The sequence below is a fragment of the Acinonyx jubatus genome, chromosome F2 (genome assembly GCF_027475565.1).
Source record: "Acinonyx jubatus isolate Ajub_Pintada_27869175 chromosome F2, VMU_Ajub_asm_v1.0, whole genome shotgun sequence".
NCBI classification, from domain to species: Eukaryota; Metazoa; Chordata; class Mammalia; order Carnivora; family Felidae; genus Acinonyx; species Acinonyx jubatus.
Window position 1 is genome coordinate 54,838,267 of NC_069394.1, and position 20,028 is coordinate 54,858,294.

A 20,028-nucleotide genomic window follows, 5' to 3' on the forward strand; every position below is an offset into this window, starting at 1 on the left:
ATTTTACAGTTTTCTTTAACTGATTTCTAGTTTCATACCATTGTGCTTCGAAAAGGTGCTTGACATGATTTCAATCTTTTAAAATTTATTAAGACTTGTTTTGTGGACTAACATGTGATCTATCTTGGAGAATGTTTCACATGTGCTTGAGAAGAATGTGTATTATGCTTTTGTTGAATGGAATATTCTGTACATATCTGTTAGGTCCATCTGGTCTAACCTGTAGTTTAAATCCAATGTTTTCTTATTGATTTCCATCTGGATGATTTGTCCATTACTGAAAGTGGATATTGGAATCTCCTTATATTATTCTATTGGTATTTCTCCATTCATATATGGTAACATTTGCTTTAGTGAGTCTTTTGTAGGCAACATAAACTTGGGTCCTTTTTTTAAATCCGTTTAGTCACTCTATGTCTTTTGATTAGAGAATTTAGCCCGTTTCTGTTTCAAGTTATTATTGACATGTATGAACTTACTGTTGCCATTTTGTTAATTTTCTTATTGTTTTTTAATTCCTTTCTTCCTCTCTTGCTCTTTCTTTGTTATTTAATGATTTTCTATAGTATTATGCTTTTTCCTATTGGGGGGCAGGGGAAGACACAGAAAGCCATCCTCATAATGATTACAATGTTAAATGTTATATCTGCTTTCTCTAAGGTTTTTGATTTTGCAAATTGACCATTTAAAATAGGTTTATTCATCATTTAGAAGTTGAAGATATAATTCAGGAATTCCAAGATGAAGAGAAATATAGAAGATAATATATTTAAATTAAAGCTGATGGAACATTTTTCTTACTTATTTGAGTATCAAATACTTGATTCTTGCCTAAAACTACAAAACAGTCTTAACAACTAACACAGATAATTGTTTTAGGGGAAAAAAGCCCTCTAAAAGTAAGCACATATGAGTAGTCTGTAAATTACAAACAACTTAAAAAATGTTTACTAGTCAAAATTCCCAGAGTTTACTTTGAACACAAAACCCTTCAGCAATTTATTATTTTGTTGTCAGCTCTTAGTGCATGCAAACTAATTTGTTTCTTCAATAAAAGTGAATCCTAATATATATTTTTGGACTCTACCTCCCTCAGACCTCCTTTTTGGCAACTTTAAAAGCACAGAAAAATTGATTTTAGTACAGATTATCTTTCTTCAGAAAATATAGCATCGTCTTCCCATCTGTTTTGGGGGCACCACGAGCCATGCCCATATAGGTCAGAAAACTTGATAAATGTGTGTGTTCTCAGTGCTCCACCGATCAGCCATTCTCTCATCTCTTTCCCTTTCCTGAGGCTTCCCTAGTCCCTGGGACACACAATATTAAAATTAGGACAGTCAATAACCCTACAATGGCCTCTGCATGTTCAAGTGAAAGGAAGAGTCTCAAGTCTCTCACTTTAAATCAAAAGCTACAAATGATTACACTTAGTGAAGAAGGCATGTTGAAAGCTGAGATAGGCTAAATGCTGGGCCTCGCGTGCCAAACAGTTAGCCAAGTTGTGAATTCAAAGGAAATGTTCTTGGAAGGAATTATAAGTGCTACTCCAGTGAACACACAAATGATGAGAAAGCAAGACAGCCTTACTACTAGTATGGAGAAAGTTTGAGTGGCGTGGATAAAAGATCCACTCTCTTTAATTCTTAGAAGGCTGAGAGAGGTGAGGCAGCTGCAGAAGAAAAGTTTGAAGCTAGCAGAGGCTGGTTCATGAGATTTAAGAAAAGAAGTTGTCTCCATAAAATCAAAGTGAGGACACCTGAGTGGTTCAATCAGTAGAGCAGGGCTCAGGTCACGACCCCAAGGTCATGGGATCAAGCCTGCTTAAGATTGTCTCTCTTTCCCTCTGTGCCTCTCCCCCAGTGCATTCTTTGTCTAAAGTAAAACAAACACACACACACAAAAAACCACCCGAAGGCTGACTGACAACTGCACATAAAGGCAACCAGAAGAAAATAAGGTTGATGCAGAAGAGGTTGGGAAACAATCTCGCCATTAACCCCACCCCCCACATGATGCCCCACAACCAGAAAGGAACTCAAAAGGAGCTTCTCCCTGAGGGGAAAAGGTTTCAAATCCCACATTGGGCACCCCAATTTTTTAAGACATACATGTGAGAAACCCCCAAAACATCTCATTTGGAAACCACTAGAGCTCAAAACATGAGACCCCCCCAAGACTAGCGATCCAAGAAACTGCTCTTAAAACGCTTACACACTTGAATTCATCCTACTCAGAGCCCAGCTCAGAGGCAGCCAAGGGCGCCCAGACTTAAAGTGAAGGAGGCTCACCTGCTTGTATTAAAGCGTTGGTCTGCCGGGCAGGCATCCAATGCAACTCACACATCTAGGAGCTGCTCTAACGCTCTCTGAGAGGGAGACTGGTGGGCACCATCGTGGCGTGTTCCCTTGGCCGAGCTCCGGAGCACCAGAATCTCCCTGGAAGGGAGCCTTTACCTCAATCTGCTGCAGCAGATCTTTGTGCTGCCACCTAGGGGACATCTCTTTATTGCCAGGCTCTGGAGGCCAGGGGAGCTTGCACTCCTGGTCCCAAGGGATTATAATAATCAGTATCACCCAGAAAGGAACTCATATCCTTGTGTGGCACCCCAGTTTACAACTGCTGCCAGAACACCTCTACACATGGCCTGGCTCTGGTTGGTGCTGCTGACATCCGGGGGGCCCATAGAACTGTAACCAATGGGGAAATTTTCCTTAAACAGCACCATCTCCAGGGCATAGCAAGAAGCAATGGACCCAGTGGCTTAGTTTTTTTCTGTGAAGGAGACTTATTAGCTACCCATCAAGAGTATGGTCTCAGTGGTAGGCTTCTTATTAAATATGCACCTTGGGCCTGACTGTAATCATTTCCAGAGACTTCCAAGGGCTGGTGATACGTTTGAGCTCACCTCCTGCCATACTATATAGATGCCAGTGTCTCCTTGAGGGGAGCTTTACCCACATCTGTTCCCCTGATTTTTATGTCTGGTACACCAGATTTTGCACCTGCTGCCCAGGGGATGCTCTTGGATTGCCTGACCCTGGTGGTCAGTTGGACTTGCATTCTTGGGTCCCACGGGACTGTGGCAATCCGAGAGACAATTCTTGTCAGGCTACCACCACTAGGGCTCCACAGACAGTGGACTCAGGCACACTCCCAACTGTGAAGGAAGCCTCTTTGGTTGTCCTGGGGCTTTGGCCTGAGGGGAAGACTTCAGGTTTGGCACACAGTTAGTTGTCTATGGAGCTGCCGTACAGAGAGCCGGCAGGTACATGAAAAGAAGCTCTACATCAATAATCATTAGGAAAATGCAAATCAAAACCAGAATGAGGTATCACTTCATACCTGTTAGAAAGGACAAAAAATAACAAGTGTTGGTGAGGATGTGAAGAAAAGGGAACCTATAGGACTGTGTACCATGATGTCACGGCTCCTGAGTTCCGGCCCCGGCATCAGGCTCCATGCTGACAGTGCAGAGCTTGCTTGGGATTCTCTCTTGCCCTTGCTCTCTGCCCCTCCCCCACACTCCTTCTCTGCCTGTCTCAAAACAAATAAATTAATTAAAAAAAAAAAAAAGAACTACCACATGATGCAGCAATTCCACTTCTGGGTATTTATCTGAAGAAAAATAAAAACACTAATTTGAAATGATATATGCATCCCTGTGTTTATTGCAGCATTATTTAAAATAGCCAATTATGGAAACAACCTAAATATCCATCAGTGAATGAATGGATAAAGAAATTGTGATTATATATATGTATGTTATTCAGCCATAAAAAAAGTATGAAATTTTGTCTTTTGCAACAACATGGAGAGAACTTGAGGGCATTATGCTAAGTAAAATGAGTCAAAGAAATACAAATATATGAGCTCAGTTATATGTAGAATCTGAAAAATATATGTACAAAAAAAAAAAAGCTCATAGATACAAAGAATAGATTGTTGGTTGCCAGGAGTGGGGGTTGGGAGAAATGGGCAAATTGCTTTTGTTTTTAGTAAATAAATTGATTAAAAAATAAATAAATAACAAGTCATATTGGAGTTTCATTTCTTTCTTTTCCTTTAAAAAAATTGTTTAATGTTTATTATTTTTGAGAAAAAGACAGAGACAGAGAGCAAGCAGAGGAGGGACAGAGAGAGAGGGAGACCCAGAATCAGAAGCAGGTTCCAGGCTGTGAGCTGTCAGCACAGCCCGATGCGGGTCTCAAACTCACAGGCCGCAAGATCATGACCTGAGCTGAAGTCAGCCTCTTAACCGAAAGAGCCACCCTGGTGCTCCCTGGAGTTTCATTTCTAAAGGTGGCTGGACACATGGTTAGAGATACAATTGGGAACAAAAAGCCCCAGATTCAAACCCATTTCTGCCTTTTATTGGCTCTGTGAACTTGAGAAAATTTAGCATGTCTCTACTTAAAAAAATTCTTTTTAAGTTTATTTATTTATTTTGAGGGAAGCAGAGACAGGGTGAATGGGGGAGAGGCAGAGAGAGAGGGAGAGGGAGAATCCCAAGCAGGCTCTGCACTGTCAGCACAAATCTCTATGCGGGGCTTGAACTCATGAAACCGTGAGATCATGATCTGAGCCAAAACCAAGAGTCAGATGGTAACCAACTCAGCCACCCAAGTACCCCAGCATGTCTTTATTTTTAAATTGAGACAGTGCTTATAAGACTTCCCAAAAAGGAGTGTACTTGCTGTGATGAGCACTAAACATTTTATGGAAGTGCTTAGTCACTATACTGTATGCTTGAAACTAATATTACACTGCATGTTGACTAGTTGGAGTTTATATAAAAACTTAAAAAAATAAAGCAAAAGAAATGAAAAAGAAAAACAAATGAGAAAGCGTATATAAAAGCACACAATAGATTGCTTGACTAATTGTAAGCAAGGCAAACATTTGTTGACTCTAAATATGACACAGCATGTTCAGACTTTTCGAAATATAAACATCTCTGTGAACCTGTCAGTAAAACCCTGACAGAAAGAGCAGCGCTACATTTCACAGCCACTGTGCTCGGGCCAGGCAAACACAGGGTAGATACATTCAATCCCAGTATCAGAAGAGGAACTTCAAGGCCTTGCTTGACTTACCTCTGATTCTAGTTCTGAGTCGGTACCCCTTAGAAAGTGTTAAAGTCATTATCACCGAAACAATAAAAATAAAATAAAGACAAAATGGGAACAGTTCCAAAATGTGTCCCCAATAAATGACAGTATTAAGATATTCTTTTTCAGGAAACTTTGAACTGCCTTGATGACTCACTCTTCTGTCTCCAGAGTCCCCTCCTGGCATCAGATTTATGGTAGCATGAAAGGATAAAGTTTATCCTCATAAGTCACCATGAACTTAGTCATCATGTTGCCTCCAGATCTGCCTTTTAGTTAATGGGCTTGCAATGAATAAATAATGAATAAATAATCTGGTTCCCAAATCTCTGCCTGATTATTCCCCCAAAGACTCACCCTATTGATTCTTTTTATGTTCTGATTCACAACCTCCCTTGTGAATTTTGGGAAAATTCAGTCATATTTGAAAAAAAAAACAACTAAGGTTATAATCAATTAAAGACATGGCTACTAGTTTGAGATCTAGAAGCAAACTTAAAAATAAATAATTATGCTTTCTCCCTGACATGGTAACTGAGATTTGTGCCTATCTCACAGTTCCAGAGAGGATGTTGACAGAAAATTTTCCTAGCAAACATCTAGACCACCCAGAATTTTGTGCCTCATGATGACAGGACAAGCAACAAATTAAGAAGTATAAGACATGGCCTCAGGCTTTAGCTCTGTCTTTAAACTATTGTATAACTTTGGGCAGTTTATTTATCTTCTCTGGTGCTCAGTTCACTTGTCTGTACAGTCGAAGAGTGGAGGCATAGTTTCTCTAAGGTCCTTTATAGATCTTAGAAGTCTATAATTCCTCCATTCTAAGTCAATTGAGCAACTCATACATGTTTGGGAAATGCTGACTATATTAAAGGGATATCTTTAGCCTTTTCTCATATATTCATTTTACATTATATTCTGCTTCAGTATATGACAGTCATTTGGGATGTGGAACAATCTTGATGAGAAAAAACAATCAATGAGTATTCAGTACCTGCTCTGTGTCAGCATAAATACTTATAATTCCTCCTTACCAATTTTATCTCAAAATATTGTCTTTTTTTTTAAATCAATTCTATAATATTAAAAAGTTCTTGACAACTAGTTGAAGCCTAAATCCTGGTAACAAAATATCCTTTTTGTAGTCCCTCTTTCCATTTGTTTCTCTGAAAATAGCAGATGTTTTCTTTTTTATAAATGAATTACTGATTTCAGTAATTTTTAAAGATTTTTAAAACTGTGATTTCATACATGGGCTGATTAGAAAGTAGGAATCGTGGAGAAGTAGTCTTTAGCCCTCTGGCGTGCAGTGCACCGCTATGAGCTGGTTTTAACACTTTCACAGAGTATTAAAATAATCAAATGGAGAACAAAGCCTAAGGCCAGCCAAGATCAGAAATCTAACCAGAGATCTCACTAAAAAGCTAGAACATATGAGTTTAAGGGTGAGCTAAAAATAAGCCCATCCCCCACCCCCACCTCAATCTTTAGTAAGGAAATTTGCATTATCTTCAGCTCTGGTGATGGGTGAAGGTGAGGGGGCGATGGGAGGGGATTTCTTTTGATAGGTTGAAATCACAGGTGCCTTTTCTGAAGTTTGCAGCATAGGTTCATACTACCTAAATTCTCTCTCTCTCTCTCTCTCTCTCTCTCTCTCTCACACACACACACACACACACACACACACACACACACACACAGCAGGGAACTGGTTTAAAGTGGTCTGGCTTAATGTTGCTCTGAGGCATATTGCAGAAACAAACACAAAGCTTTCCAGCTTCAGAGTTAGTTCAAATTGGTTTGGCACAAATTAGCAAAACTTTTCCCTTCTTCCAGAACTTTATCACCACCTTCAGAGAACCCTGTTGTGTAGTAGCTCTATAAGAATTCTATAATTGCCATGTGAGAAGCACCTCTTGGGTTGATGTGAAAGCACAAGCTGACCAATCATGAACATCAGACTTGCGACAGGGCTCTCAAAGATGCTGAGGGATGAAATTCCAAAGACACGAAACAGAAAGACACCCACACACAAAATACAGCAAAACCCAAAATCATTGTGAATGAGATGCAGAAGAAACATGGGCAACAAAATCAGAAGGCAAGAAGTTAAAGATTCTTCGCTTGACCAAACTTTAGTCAGGCTCTCGAACCTCTCCTAGGTCCATCTGTGTACTTTCTCATAAAATCCAGCTTTAGCAAGACCTGTGCAAGTGAGTTTAGCCAAAACCTCCCTTGATATCTGATCAGATTCCTCATCCTCCACCCTCCTCTACCTGATGTCTGATCACCTGGTCACTCTACCTCTAACACCTCCTCCTAATTTTCTGTCAACTGCCCTCCACTCTGCTCCTTGGCTGTAAATTCTGTTATGCAGAATAAATCCGTATGTAAACAAATATTTAATTTATAGTAGAACTTATATGGAAATTCAGCAAAGGAATGATGAATATTTCGGTAAATGTTGCTAGGGCAATTGTTTATTCACTTAGGAAAAAAATGGAGTATTCAGAAAAAGCAAATCCGTATGGATTTGACGTACATGTGTTGGGGTTTGGAGTCAATGGCCAAGAAAGAATTCTTGAGATGTCTTTGGTGCAAAAAGGTGGTTTTATGAAAGCACAGGGACAGGACCCGTGGACAGAAAGAGCTGCACTGAGGTTGTGATGGGTGACTGATTATATACTTTCAAGTTGGGAAGGGGTTCAGGGATAGTGTAAATCTCTAAGGGATTTTGGAAACAAGGTTTCCAGTACCTGGAGGGGCTAGCTCTTTTTAAGAAAAAGTCATTTATCACTTTCAAATAAAATCTTAGTTATGAGACCCTTCAGATGTATACCAGTGGGCCATATGCTTGGAAGATGATTGCTAACATATATCCTGAGGAGTAGAGATAAAGGAAGTTTCCAAAGTAATTTTTATATGTTAAAGTAGACTTACAGGATCCTGGAGGTCAGGATAATGTTAAGCTAAGGTTGCCTTTTGCCCTTGGCAAAGTATTAACATCCAGACAATTGAGTTCCTAGAGGAAGGTCACTCTGCCTGTTGCAAGGACTTATCAATGGATAGTAAGTAGTAAGGAAGTTTAATTTTTTCTTTTGCTTTTATTTCCCACATCAGATTCAACTCATATGTGGGAGGACAGTTGCAACAATTTAGAAGAAAATTAAAGAGAACATCTTTACGGTAAGACCCGAGAGGGGCTTAGACTGACCAATACAACTACAATAAAATTAAAAACTGTTTCACTGAGACTTTCCTAGAATTGAAAATCAATCAATCAATTAGGATGTATTTGCCAATGTCAAGAGAATGCAGAAGACACTAAGAGCTCCAATAAATTACTTTTTTTAATGTATATTTATTTTTGAGAGAGAGAGAGAGAGAGAGAGAGAGTGCGCGCGCGCGCGCGCGCGCGCGCGCGCGCGCGCACACAAGTGGGGGAAGGGCAGAAAGAGAGGGAGACCCAGAATCCAAGGCAGGCTCCAGTCTCTGAGCTGTCAGCACAGAGCCCAGGGTGGTGCTTGAACTCACGAACTGTGAGATCATGACCTGAGCCGAAGTCAGAATCTTAACCGACTGAGCCACCCGGGTGACCCTGCAATGAATTAAGTTTAAAAAATACAAACATCCCAGTGTAAAAAATAAAATGGACAAACGAATTGAGTAGAAATCTGCAAAAGGTGAAAGCAGGAATGACCAATAAACATTTGGTAATATATTTAGTCTCATTAGAATTGTGAAAATGCAAATTAAACCTGCAATATGATAAGTTGTCTTATCCCACCTACTGTGGGGCAACAACTCTCAGACAGATTTGCTAGGTATGTTAACTACCATAATACCTTTGAAAAACAAATGCATAATATCAGTTAAGGTTAAATGCACATGTCCCAAGATCCAGCATTTCTACTACTGGGTAAATACACCCTCAAGAAATCTTGCATGTGCACACCAAGAGACACGGACAAGAACAATTAGAGAAGCACCACTTATAATAGTAAATGTCTAATAGAAAAAATAAATAACTTACAGTAAATCCATCCAAAGGAGTGCTTTAGAAGTGGGAATGAAACAAGACTCTATACAAAACAATGCTATGAAAGGACAAATATATTTTGAATTATAAAAGTGAGCAATAGAAGAACATATATGGTAAGACTCCTATTATACAAACTTTAAAAACATGTGCATGCTTGGTAAAATGATAAAGAAAATCGAGAGAATGATAAGCCCCAAACTTGGTATATTTGTTATTTCTGAAGAAGGAGAGAGAATAGAATAAGTATAAGACAGAGGAGCTTCAGATAACAATAATTGTTTTATTTCTTATGCTTTCATAAGAAAAGTGGCGGTGGTTTCACAGGTGTTTGTTATATTTTTTATATCAATACATAGAATATAAACTCTTTTTCAACATACTCAAAATTAAGTAAAAGCCAGACAAAGAAAGGAAAAGATATTAACATCTGTGTCTGTTTTGTTCACAACTCACTCTGACAAGCATTTTGTGAAAATGTCTATGAAAGACAAAACAGTACATTGGATTCCAAAAACCAAGCATTCCACTTATTACTTTATGTGTGTTTTACAAGTTTCATATATTGGTTAGAAACAAAATAATAAAAAAAATCCAACTTTCTCTTCCTACTGTGTCGTGAGTGAAAGGTGATTGGTAAGGTGTTGCTCTTTTTATGACTAGAAGAAACAGAGCCGTATTACATTGTGCTCCCAACTTTACAGGTTGCCAATAGGTTTCATTTTAATTAGAAGATTTGTAGAAAAATAAAGTAACCAAAAATTATTACAAACTATGGAGTGACATAAATACCTTGGATCCTTTGAAGTGTGCTGACAGTTCTATTGTGCTTTGACAAATTTTTCTCTTTTTGCTACTTTTTATAAAATGTATTCATTTCTCTACCCTGCAAGAAAAACAAGACCTAATTACATATAGTATACTAAATAAAGAAAAAAATTTTCACCCAGCTGTGTGATCTTAGGCAAAAATCATTATTCGCCATAGGTTTCAATTTCTTTTTTTGTAAGATCAGAATGGTGGATGTCATCTCCAAAATTCTTTTCTATGAAGATAATCCACAGAGATGGAAAATCTTGCAAAGATGCACCCTTGTCTGCAATTACAACTGTGTAAGCTGTACTCTGACAGGCTATGTAAATCAGCAAATGAGTTTTAGTAGTGTTTGCTGCATTGCAGCAGTTTGGAGTGAACAATATGATACCTTTTACAGACATGACTGGGAACATGAAGGATCACTGGGCTTCTTGTTCCCATGGAACTATAACCTCAATTAAAATTCTCTTCTCTTCTCTATGAAACTGTGCACAAGAGTCCAAAAATCAAGAATGATACTGAGAAACCTGCTGGGCTTCGTAATAGCTCATGTTCTTTTTCTGCCCTGATTTAATTTGGCTTTTGGTAATCAGAGATGCTCAATCATAACCCCTTCTGGAGTATTTCCAAATTATATATTTGGAAACTCCACCCAGGGCCACTGAATCAAAATTTCCCAGGGTGTGGCCCCGGCACATGGATTGTTTTAGATGGTCCATGGGTGGAAACACTGATTTAATGAAATTCAGCTCCCAGACATGATCTGCACTGGACAAAAAGAAGACAGTAAGATCCAGCCTTTTTGTTTTTAAATAAAAGGTTAATACCTTCAAAGAGAAGCCCACAACTAACTGCTGTTATTTGTTGGAAATTTTTTATACTAACTTCAAAATAAAAGTGTCTATGATACAAAGTGGAACTTCAGTTCAGAGAACAACTTGCCCAACTATGCAGCAGGCCTCAATGCAGCCTATGCATTACAAATAATTTTTTAAGGAAGAAGATGAACAATTAGTGAAATTCAAATTCAAAGTAGGGTGCCTTCTATTTCCTCTATAATAAGAAGAACTAAGACATATTGGATACTTATTTAGGTGTAGACATTGTGCTAGGAACTTTCAATATATTCTCTCTAATCATCACCACAAGTTAATTCCCCATAAAAAATGAAGAAATGGAAGCTAACAGAAGATAAAATACTTTCCCAATGTCTTGAAACTAATAACTAGCAAAGTCAATATGCTTAAAACTAGGTCTCATAACTGTAAATTTTGTTGGATATAATACCAATGCTGGCATTCACTATTTCTTGGAATTATTTGGACAGAAGGAAAAAATATGTTTTCATGGTGCTACATTCTCTGCTGCAGATACAGATACTGTTGGTGTTACAGAAAGTGTGCAGGGGAAATGCTTTCATTCTGTAGCCATCCCAAGAATGAGAAGAAAGTTCTGGTAAACAAAGTGCATAGAGAGCCTTCCTATTTCTCCTGTGCTGCATGTGGAGCTGGGACTCTAAGCCAATCTGGCTTTCCTGAAAGTGCTATTTAGATGTGGGGGTGGATGGGACTTGCCCACAAACATGGGCAAGTAACAGTGAGAATCAACTATGGGACTTTAAGCACAAGTCCGGGTGGGCAGGATCAGGATCTGGAGAGTGGACAGTAGGAAGTCTTTTATTGAAAAGGACAAGTCCAGGAAAATCTTAGATGGAGATGTGTTACCATAGTGGGGCCCATTTGTACAGAAGGGAAGAATAAATTCTCCTTCTTTTCTATGAGGTCTTTTCAATCATTGTACCAAAAAGGAAAAAAAAAATTATTTATGTGTGCTAAGAAAATTAAATGCATAGCATAACTACATAAAACCTGCTTGTATACATTGATTCAAGCCCCTTCATCAAAACAGTCAGCCATCACCAACATCCATTGATTTATAAGTTAAATGTTTCTTTTTTTAAATGTTTATTTATTTTTAAGAGAGAGAGAGACAGAGTGCAGGGTGGGGGGGGGGGGCAGAGAGAGACACGCAAACAGAATACAAAGCAGGGTCCAGGCTCTGAGCTATCAGCACAGAGCCCGATGTCAGGCTCGAACTCATGAACCACAAGATCATGACCTGAGCTGACGTCTGACACTTAACCGACTGAGACACCCAGGCACCCCAAGTTAAATGTTTCTATGCCAATGTGTCCTTCTACTGAAGACTTAAAAATATTTTGTATAGATTTATTCCTATTCTCATAACAAACTACAGTTCAGCCTGACTGACTCACTACTATTATTCCATGAGCCACTTTAAGGTTCCTAATATATATGGGTGGAACAGTAGTAGATCATGGGCTTTTAGAAATGAAAAGGATGGACATAAACCTCAATTTATAGACCAGGAAACTCAACTGAGAGAATGAGTGACTTCCTGTTGGTTCCAATAGATTTTGGTGGCAGAACTGTGGTTAAGACTGATGACTCATTCTCCAGGGGTCTTTCTATTTTCCCAGAGGTTTCAACATGTGTTCCCCTGAGCTTAGAAATGAACTATTCAGGGACAAGCCCTTCACAAACTTGGTCTGGCTGCTGCTTCTGCTGAGGGTTGACTTTGTTAACAGCAGCCAACAATTGCAGATTCCCAAGGTGGCAGCTGCCTTCAGAGGTGGACATGTCACCTGGTGGTGTAAAGCAGATTAAATCAAGCTTCTTAGATGAGGACTGGGCAGCAATTTGTCCTTTCTAGCATAAACACTTTAGCCAATCTGATTTTGATTAGCATTCTCTATTTGTAATTCATGGAATAGCATCACCATATCCAAACTTACCCACCATGTTTTATGCATTTTAGTGTTATAACACTGAAAGAAATATAGCATTGGAAAGATGTCAGTGGGGTTTCCCGATTTTATCTTATACCCTCATTATCTGAAAGGACTAGGTTCAGATAACAGGGACAATAATGATTGAAAACCCAACGGCAGCATACTGAAAGTCAACATTCTTCAGAGCCGGGTGCTCTTCTGCAGGATATATTATCCTCTAGTAGCCTGAATCTATTAAATGTTTATAATTACACTTGATGATGCTTAATAGTTTCCTATCTTGAGGATTCTAAGTTATACTGTTAAAGAGATTTTGTCTTGTTTTTTTTTCTTTATCATGGTAAAATATACATAGCATAAAATTCAACATTTAAATCTTTTTAAGCTCCCAGTTCAGTGGCATTAACACATTCACATTGTGCAATTATCACCACCTCCATCTCTGGCACTTTTTCATCTTCTCACGTCACACTAGCTTTCAATTTTTCCCTCCCCTCAGCTCCTGAAAACCACTATTCTATTTTCTGTTTCTATTAATTTGACTGTTGTAGTTACCTCATATAAGTAGAATCATACAGAATTTGCCTATATCTTCAAGGTTCATCCACGTGGGCAGCATGGGTCAGAATTCCTTCCTTTTTCGGACTCAATAATATTTCATAGTATGTATATACCACATATTGTTTATCCACTCATCGGTGGATGAACATGTGGGTTCCTTCTATCTGTTAGCTACTGTGAGTAATACCACTAAGAACATGAGTGTACAAATATCTCTTTGAGTCTCTGTTATCCATTCTTTCGGGTGTATACCCAGGAGTGGAATTGCTGGACATTGGCAATTCTATTTTTTTTTAAGTTTTTATTTAAATTTCAGTTAGGTAATATACAGTGTAATAGTAGCTTCAGGCGTACAGTATAGTGGTTAAACACTTCCATACAACACCTGGTGTTTATAACAAGTGGACTACTTAATCCCCATCACCTATTTCACTCATCTCCTCACCCACCTCCCCTCTGGTAACTATCAGTTTATTCTCTATAGTTAAGAGTCTGTTTCCTGGTTTGCCTCTCTCTCCACCTCCCCCGCCACTCTGATCTTTCTTTCTCTTTCTTTCTTTTCCCTGATGTGCATTTGTTTTGTTTCTTAAATTCCACATATGAGTGAAATCATATGGTATTTGTCTTTCTCTGACGGACTTATTTCACATAGCATAATACTCTTTACCTCCATCTACGTCACTGAAAATGGAAAGGTTTCATTCTTTTTGATGGCTAATATGCCATTGTACGCATATATCACATCTTCTCTATCCAGTCATCAGTTGATGGACACTTGGGCTGTTTCCGTAATTTGGCTATTGTAGATAATGCTGCTATAAACATCAGGGTGCATGTGCCCTTTCGAATTAGTATTCTTTGGGTAAATACCTAGTAGTGCAATTACTGAATCATAGGATAGTTTTATATTTGACTTATTTTTTTTTTAATGTTTATGTTTGACAGAGAGAGAGAGAGAGAGAGAGAGAGAGCATGAGAGGAAGAAGGGCGGGGAGGGAGGGTGGGCAGAGGATCCAAAGCAGGCTCCATGCTGACAGCAGTGAGCCCGATGTGGGGGCTCAAAGTCACAAACTGTGAGATTATGACCTAAGCTGAAGTCAGACGCTCAGCCAACTGAGCCACCAAGGTGCCCATATATTTTTTTTGCTTTTTTAAGGAAACTTCATACTGTTTTCCAGAGTGGCTGCATCAGTTTGCATTCCCAGTAACAGTGCAGGAAGATCTCCCTTTCTCCACATCTTCACCAACCCATGTTGTTTCTTGTGTTGTTGATTTTAGTCATTCTGACAATTGTGAGGTGGTACCTCACTCTGATGAGTGACATTGAGCATCTTTTCATGTGTCTATTGGCCACCTGTATGTGTTCTTTGGGAAAATGTCTATTTGTGTCTTCTGCATATATTTTAATTGAATTTTTCATTTTTGGGGTGTTGAGTTAGAACTACTTCCCATAGAAGCTGCACCAAGTTACATTCCCACCAGGAGTGCACAAGGGTCCAATTTCTCCTCACCTACATCTTCACCTACACTTGCTATTTTCTGGATTTTGTTTGATAAGAGCTATCCTACATAGGTGTGAACTGGTATCTCATTGTGGTTTTGATTTACATTTCCCTAATGATTAGTGATGTTGAGCATCTTCTCATGTGCATTTTGGCCATTTGTATTTCTTCCTTGGAAAAATGTCTATTCAAGTTTTTGCCCATTTGTGTTGGATAGTTTTATTTTGTTTTTTTAAATTGATGAAATGTAAGAGTTCTTTATATATTCTTTATATATTTATTTATATATTCTTTATATATATATATATATATATATATATATATATATATATGATGTTAATCCCCTATCAGACTTATAATTTGCAAATATTTTCTCCCATTCTATGCACTGTATGCATTGTATCTTCACTCTGTTAATAGTGTCCTTTGATTCACACAATTTTGCAATTTTGATGTAGCCCAATTTATCTATTTGTATTGTTGTTGGTGGCATTGTTGCCTTCATTTCATATCCAGGAAATAACTGCCAAATCCAGTGTCATGAAATTTTGGCCTATGTTTTCTTCTAAGAGTTTTGTGATTTTAACTCTTATGGTTAGCTCTTTGATCCATTTTCAGCTAACTTTCCATATGGTGTAAGGTAAGGGTTCAGCTTTGTTGTTTTGCATGTGAATATCCAGCTTCTCCAAGACCATTTACTAAATACTGTCCTTTCCCCATTGCATATCCTTGTTGATATCCTTGTTGAAAATCATTTGACTATATTTGTGAGAGTTTTATCTCCTAATTCTCTGTTCTATTCTACTGGTGTATATTTTCTGCCTTTATGTCTGTAACATACTGTTTTGATTATGGTAGCTTTGTAGTAAGTTTTAAAATTGGGGTATGTGAGACTTCCAACTTTGTTTCTCTTTTTCAAGATTATTTTGGTTATATGGGGTCTCTTGAGATCCCATATGCATTTTAGAATGGATTTTTCTGTGCCTGGAAAAAAACATCATTAATATTTTGATAAGAATTGCATTGAATCTGAATATTGCTTTGAATACTATTGCCTTCTTAACAATATTAAATTTTCTGATCCCTGAACATGAGATGTGTTTCCATTTATTGATGTCTTCCTTAATTTCCTTCAGCAATATTTTGTAGTTTTCAAGTCTTTTTCCTTCCTGAATGAATTTTATTCCTAAGTATTTCATTCTTTTTGGTGCTATTTTATACTTAGAAGATTTTATACTTATAAGATCATATCATCTGTGAGCAGAGATAATTTCACTTTGTCCTTTCTGAAGTAAAGGAAGTGCCTTCTATATCTTTTTCTTGCCTAATTGTTCTGGGTGGGACTTCTGATACTATGTTAAGTAGAAGTGGTGAAAATGGGTATTCTTATCTTGTTCCTGTCATAGAGAAAAGTTTTAAATCTTTCACCATTGAGTGTATCAGCTATAGGTTTTTAAAATCTATGGACTTCATTATATTGAGGTAGTTTCCTTTGTTATGGAGATTTAAAAATCCAAGGGAGGAACAATTTCTACGGAATACTTGATTCTGTTTTGGTTTCACTTAATTGAAATATGAGTAGTACCTGGTCATGTCCAATATATGATTAAGAGAGCTAGTATAAATTGTGTTGTCTATGGAAACTAAGCCTGACCTTCAAGAATGGAGCAGGAAAGCATAAAAGGGAGATTTTGGTCCCCAGCACACCTCTTCTATTGCCTTAATTAGGGGAAAAGTTTGACCAAAGACTGTTGCAATTTTATACGTGAAGGACCAATAAAGGTGTAGGTAGGTTCTTCGGGAATGAAACATTGGATCCCCTCACAAGACAAAGGACTTCAATCAATCAAGGTGCTACCCTAAGTCAAAGGGAAAATGAGTAAATATTGTAATGAAAACAGTCATAAATAAGCCAGCAATAACTACTGGGACAACTGTAGCCTCACCTGTATTTCTTAGCTTGTTCTATTATAGTTTGTCTCTGCTCTTTAGTCATCCTATGTTATCTGTGTATTGACAGTGTAGTGACAGTGTTAAGTTTCCATTTGGTTTATAATTTAGAGCTTATCAAGATGACGTCTTGCCCAGATTGGGAAGCAAGGATATTCCTGGGTAGACCTGGACTTGCAGAGCAGGTTTAGAGACCATAATCCCTGTGAATGGTACTGGGTGCAAAGTGGATAAGTTCTCGTTTGAGAACAGAGCGTGACTACAGCTGTATTCAGGATTGTGGCATAACAGCATATAGAGTGGAATTTTTCCCACTACATGAGAATTGATGACTGAGCCCAAAGCTGAGGAGAATGATGCATTAAGTATTCCGTATTATAAAAAATAATTGAGTGCTGCTCTTCCATCGGAAATTCTCAACAGAGAGCAGAACTAACATGGGCATCTTCAACCATCATCCCAATCTCTCCTCACTACCCCTTCCCTGCAAACTACCACCACAATTCTATATACTGAGCAAAGGAGAGAAGGAGAAAGTAAGAGTTCTATGGTGAGACTCTTCCTTAAGCCAAATGTATGTTGGGAGGAGAGGTAGAGATCCAAGAGAAAGAACCCTGACAAATAAAAGTGAGGAAAACTCAGTTTATATTTAGGTTACACTCCATTAAATTAATTTCACCATTCAAGAAACATTTATTGAAACTTTACTATGGCACAGTGCTAATTCTTAAGAATAACAATGAAAAACATAGGAACTTAGACAATGGAGAGACAAACCAATACACAGCATGATAAAGGGCATGGACAAGGCAGTGGGAAGTACAGAGGAAGAGGACCTAACACCCATCTTCCTGGATCAGGGCAGAGAAGACTTCCTGGAGATGTTACTCAAATATACCTTGGAAAGCAAAAGCTGAATTATCAGACACAAAGGTAGAAATAACCATTGTAGGAATAAAGAAAAGAGATGGAGGAAAGTTTGTGTGTTTGGGCAGCCTCTTCTTTGTAATTACAGACTTTGAATTTTGTTCTGAAAAGAAATTCCTTACAGATTTAAGCAGAGGAACAACATGGTGATGTATGCCTTTCAGCTAGATCACTCTAGCAGCACTTTGAATATGGAATTAAGGAAGGGTTCACTGAAAGGAAGGACACCAATTAAGAAGATAATCAATGATCAAGGCAGTAAGTGATGAAGAACTGAACTCATGTGGTAGCTGACCTTGAGGCTGACTTGGAGGAGGGGGACTAGTGCGACAGGTATTAAGGAAACATCCTTGAAAAGTTTTGGGTTGGGGAAAAGGGCAGAGAGGAGTAATTCTATAATAGCCCTAATTTTCTTTAGATCGGAAGCTTCTCTTCAGTATCTGACAGCCATTAACAGTAAAGGATTTCCTATCACTTCTTGTTCAGAGGCAGAGATATTAATTTTGTTGTGGCATTATCATAGTGCGGTGGGAGAGACACGGGTTTTGGAGCGACACTTGTCTATAAATCTTACTCCAAAATAGACTGGCTGGTGACACTGCTCAAGCTCGTCAACCTCCTCAAACTTCAGTTTTCTTATGCATAAAATGGAAATAATGTTTACCACAGAGAGTCACTGGAAAGATAAAATAAGATAATCCATAAAATAATTGGTATACAATCCATCTGGCACATATTAGTTCTCGCAAAATGTTAGCTTTGTCCTATGATTTTTTTTCTTGTTATTAATAGCAATGTGTAGGACAATGAAATGGGCATTAGATGTTATCTAAATGTGTTTTTTGAAAATATCAGAAATAGATATGGGATATTATGCTTACTTTATATTTTTTCCAATGCTCCACTTAATTTTCCCCATCAGATACTGTTGTTTTAACCATTGGAGACATTCATTAATTCTGTCATAGTTTATTATGCAGACTCATAACTTTGTGGGTATGTCTTTCTCGCTCTATAGAGTATTAAGTCCTTGAAGGACTGTGAATAAATAACATTCCCATTATAGAACTTTTATTGTGCATTTTAAATTTGATCTGAAGACATCAAGTGCACAGAATTTGGTAGATACTGATATAATCTTCTTTCTTGTTTTGCAGCGCAATCTCATCTTCTCAGGTTTTGTAGAACAATGTTATATTTCCTGTAGCCACACCGCCTCTTTGCTTATGTCCCCAGCCCCCAGTCCAATCCAGCCCCCGTTTCTGTAAGCACCCACTCTCTTGCATCACAAATGTGTCTTTCCAATCCACTGTCCAAACAACTGTGTGTGTGTGTGTGTCCTCAAACAACCCACAGTATTGTCTGACATATGCATTTTCAATCTTGCTTTTTATTCTGCTTCCTAAGTCTTTCATACGATTTTATGTTTTTGAACATACTATTTGATCCATATTTCTTTATGGAAATTGAATTCATTGCTTCTGACTGATGTATGATAAACCAATATAAGTAGATATTGCATTTTATGTATTTTTTCTCTGATTGGTAGACATTTATGTTTTTCCTTTGCTATTTCATGCAGCATTGCCACAAATATCTTTGTACACATCTTATTTAGTAAATCTCATACTAAAGTAGTAACAGAAACAATTATTTATTTAAGTATCTATCAAAGACAGGCTGGAAAGTTTTGTTTTTTCTGCTAATGATTTTTACTAAACTCATGAAACCGAATAATCAGCTGGGTAGAAAAGCAAGGGAACTTATGAACTTTATCCACAAGAAACAGAACCTCAGTGGAGAAATATGTCACAGGGAGCTATATCTCCTTTGATAATCAGTTTCCCCTGAAATGAGAAAGGTTGATCTTCCTTTTTCTTTAAAGGAGCACTTCCCACATAAAAGCTTCACAAAGATAGAAGTAGAGGTAGCAGAGGCTTTATTATTTTTTGCAATTATTAAACCTACCCATTTATTTAAGATAATATTTTATTAGTGTCTGTCTCCCCTGGTTGACCGTGAGCTCTTTGAGGACCCAGACTGGGTGTTGTACTCCCAGTACCCAGCACGTACTCAGTAGCTATGCGCTGAATTAACAAAATACAAATAAATGCAGAACCAGGACAAACAACCAGGTTTCTCCATTTCACACTACAGTTTTACCTCAATAGGCCAGGCATAAAAGAGCTCTTGGGACCCCCCTTCTCAGAGAAATCATCAACGATCCCACCCCAAGTTAGGTGGGGAGACAGGACAAATTCTCTACAACAGTAAACGTTTCGTGTTTTAATGAGATAGGAACAAAGC

General features: G+C 38.0%; 1 long non-coding RNA gene across 20 annotated transcripts in view; it reads right to left on the reverse strand.

The window, feature by feature from the left end:
- Nucleotides 1–20,028, reverse strand: part of LOC128312880 (uncharacterized) — a 430,418-nt gene that overhangs the window by 211,361 nt on the left and 199,029 nt on the right. For 19 of the 20 annotated variants that reach the window (XR_008292775.1, XR_008292781.1, XR_008292771.1 and 16 more), the window contains one exon: nucleotides 9,946–10,039. The exons of the other annotated variant lie outside the window; for it this stretch is intronic. This is a non-coding gene — a long non-coding RNA (uncharacterized LOC128312880). The remainder of the gene's footprint in view (nucleotides 1–9,945; nucleotides 10,040–20,028) is intronic. 20 annotated transcript variants of the gene reach the window in all.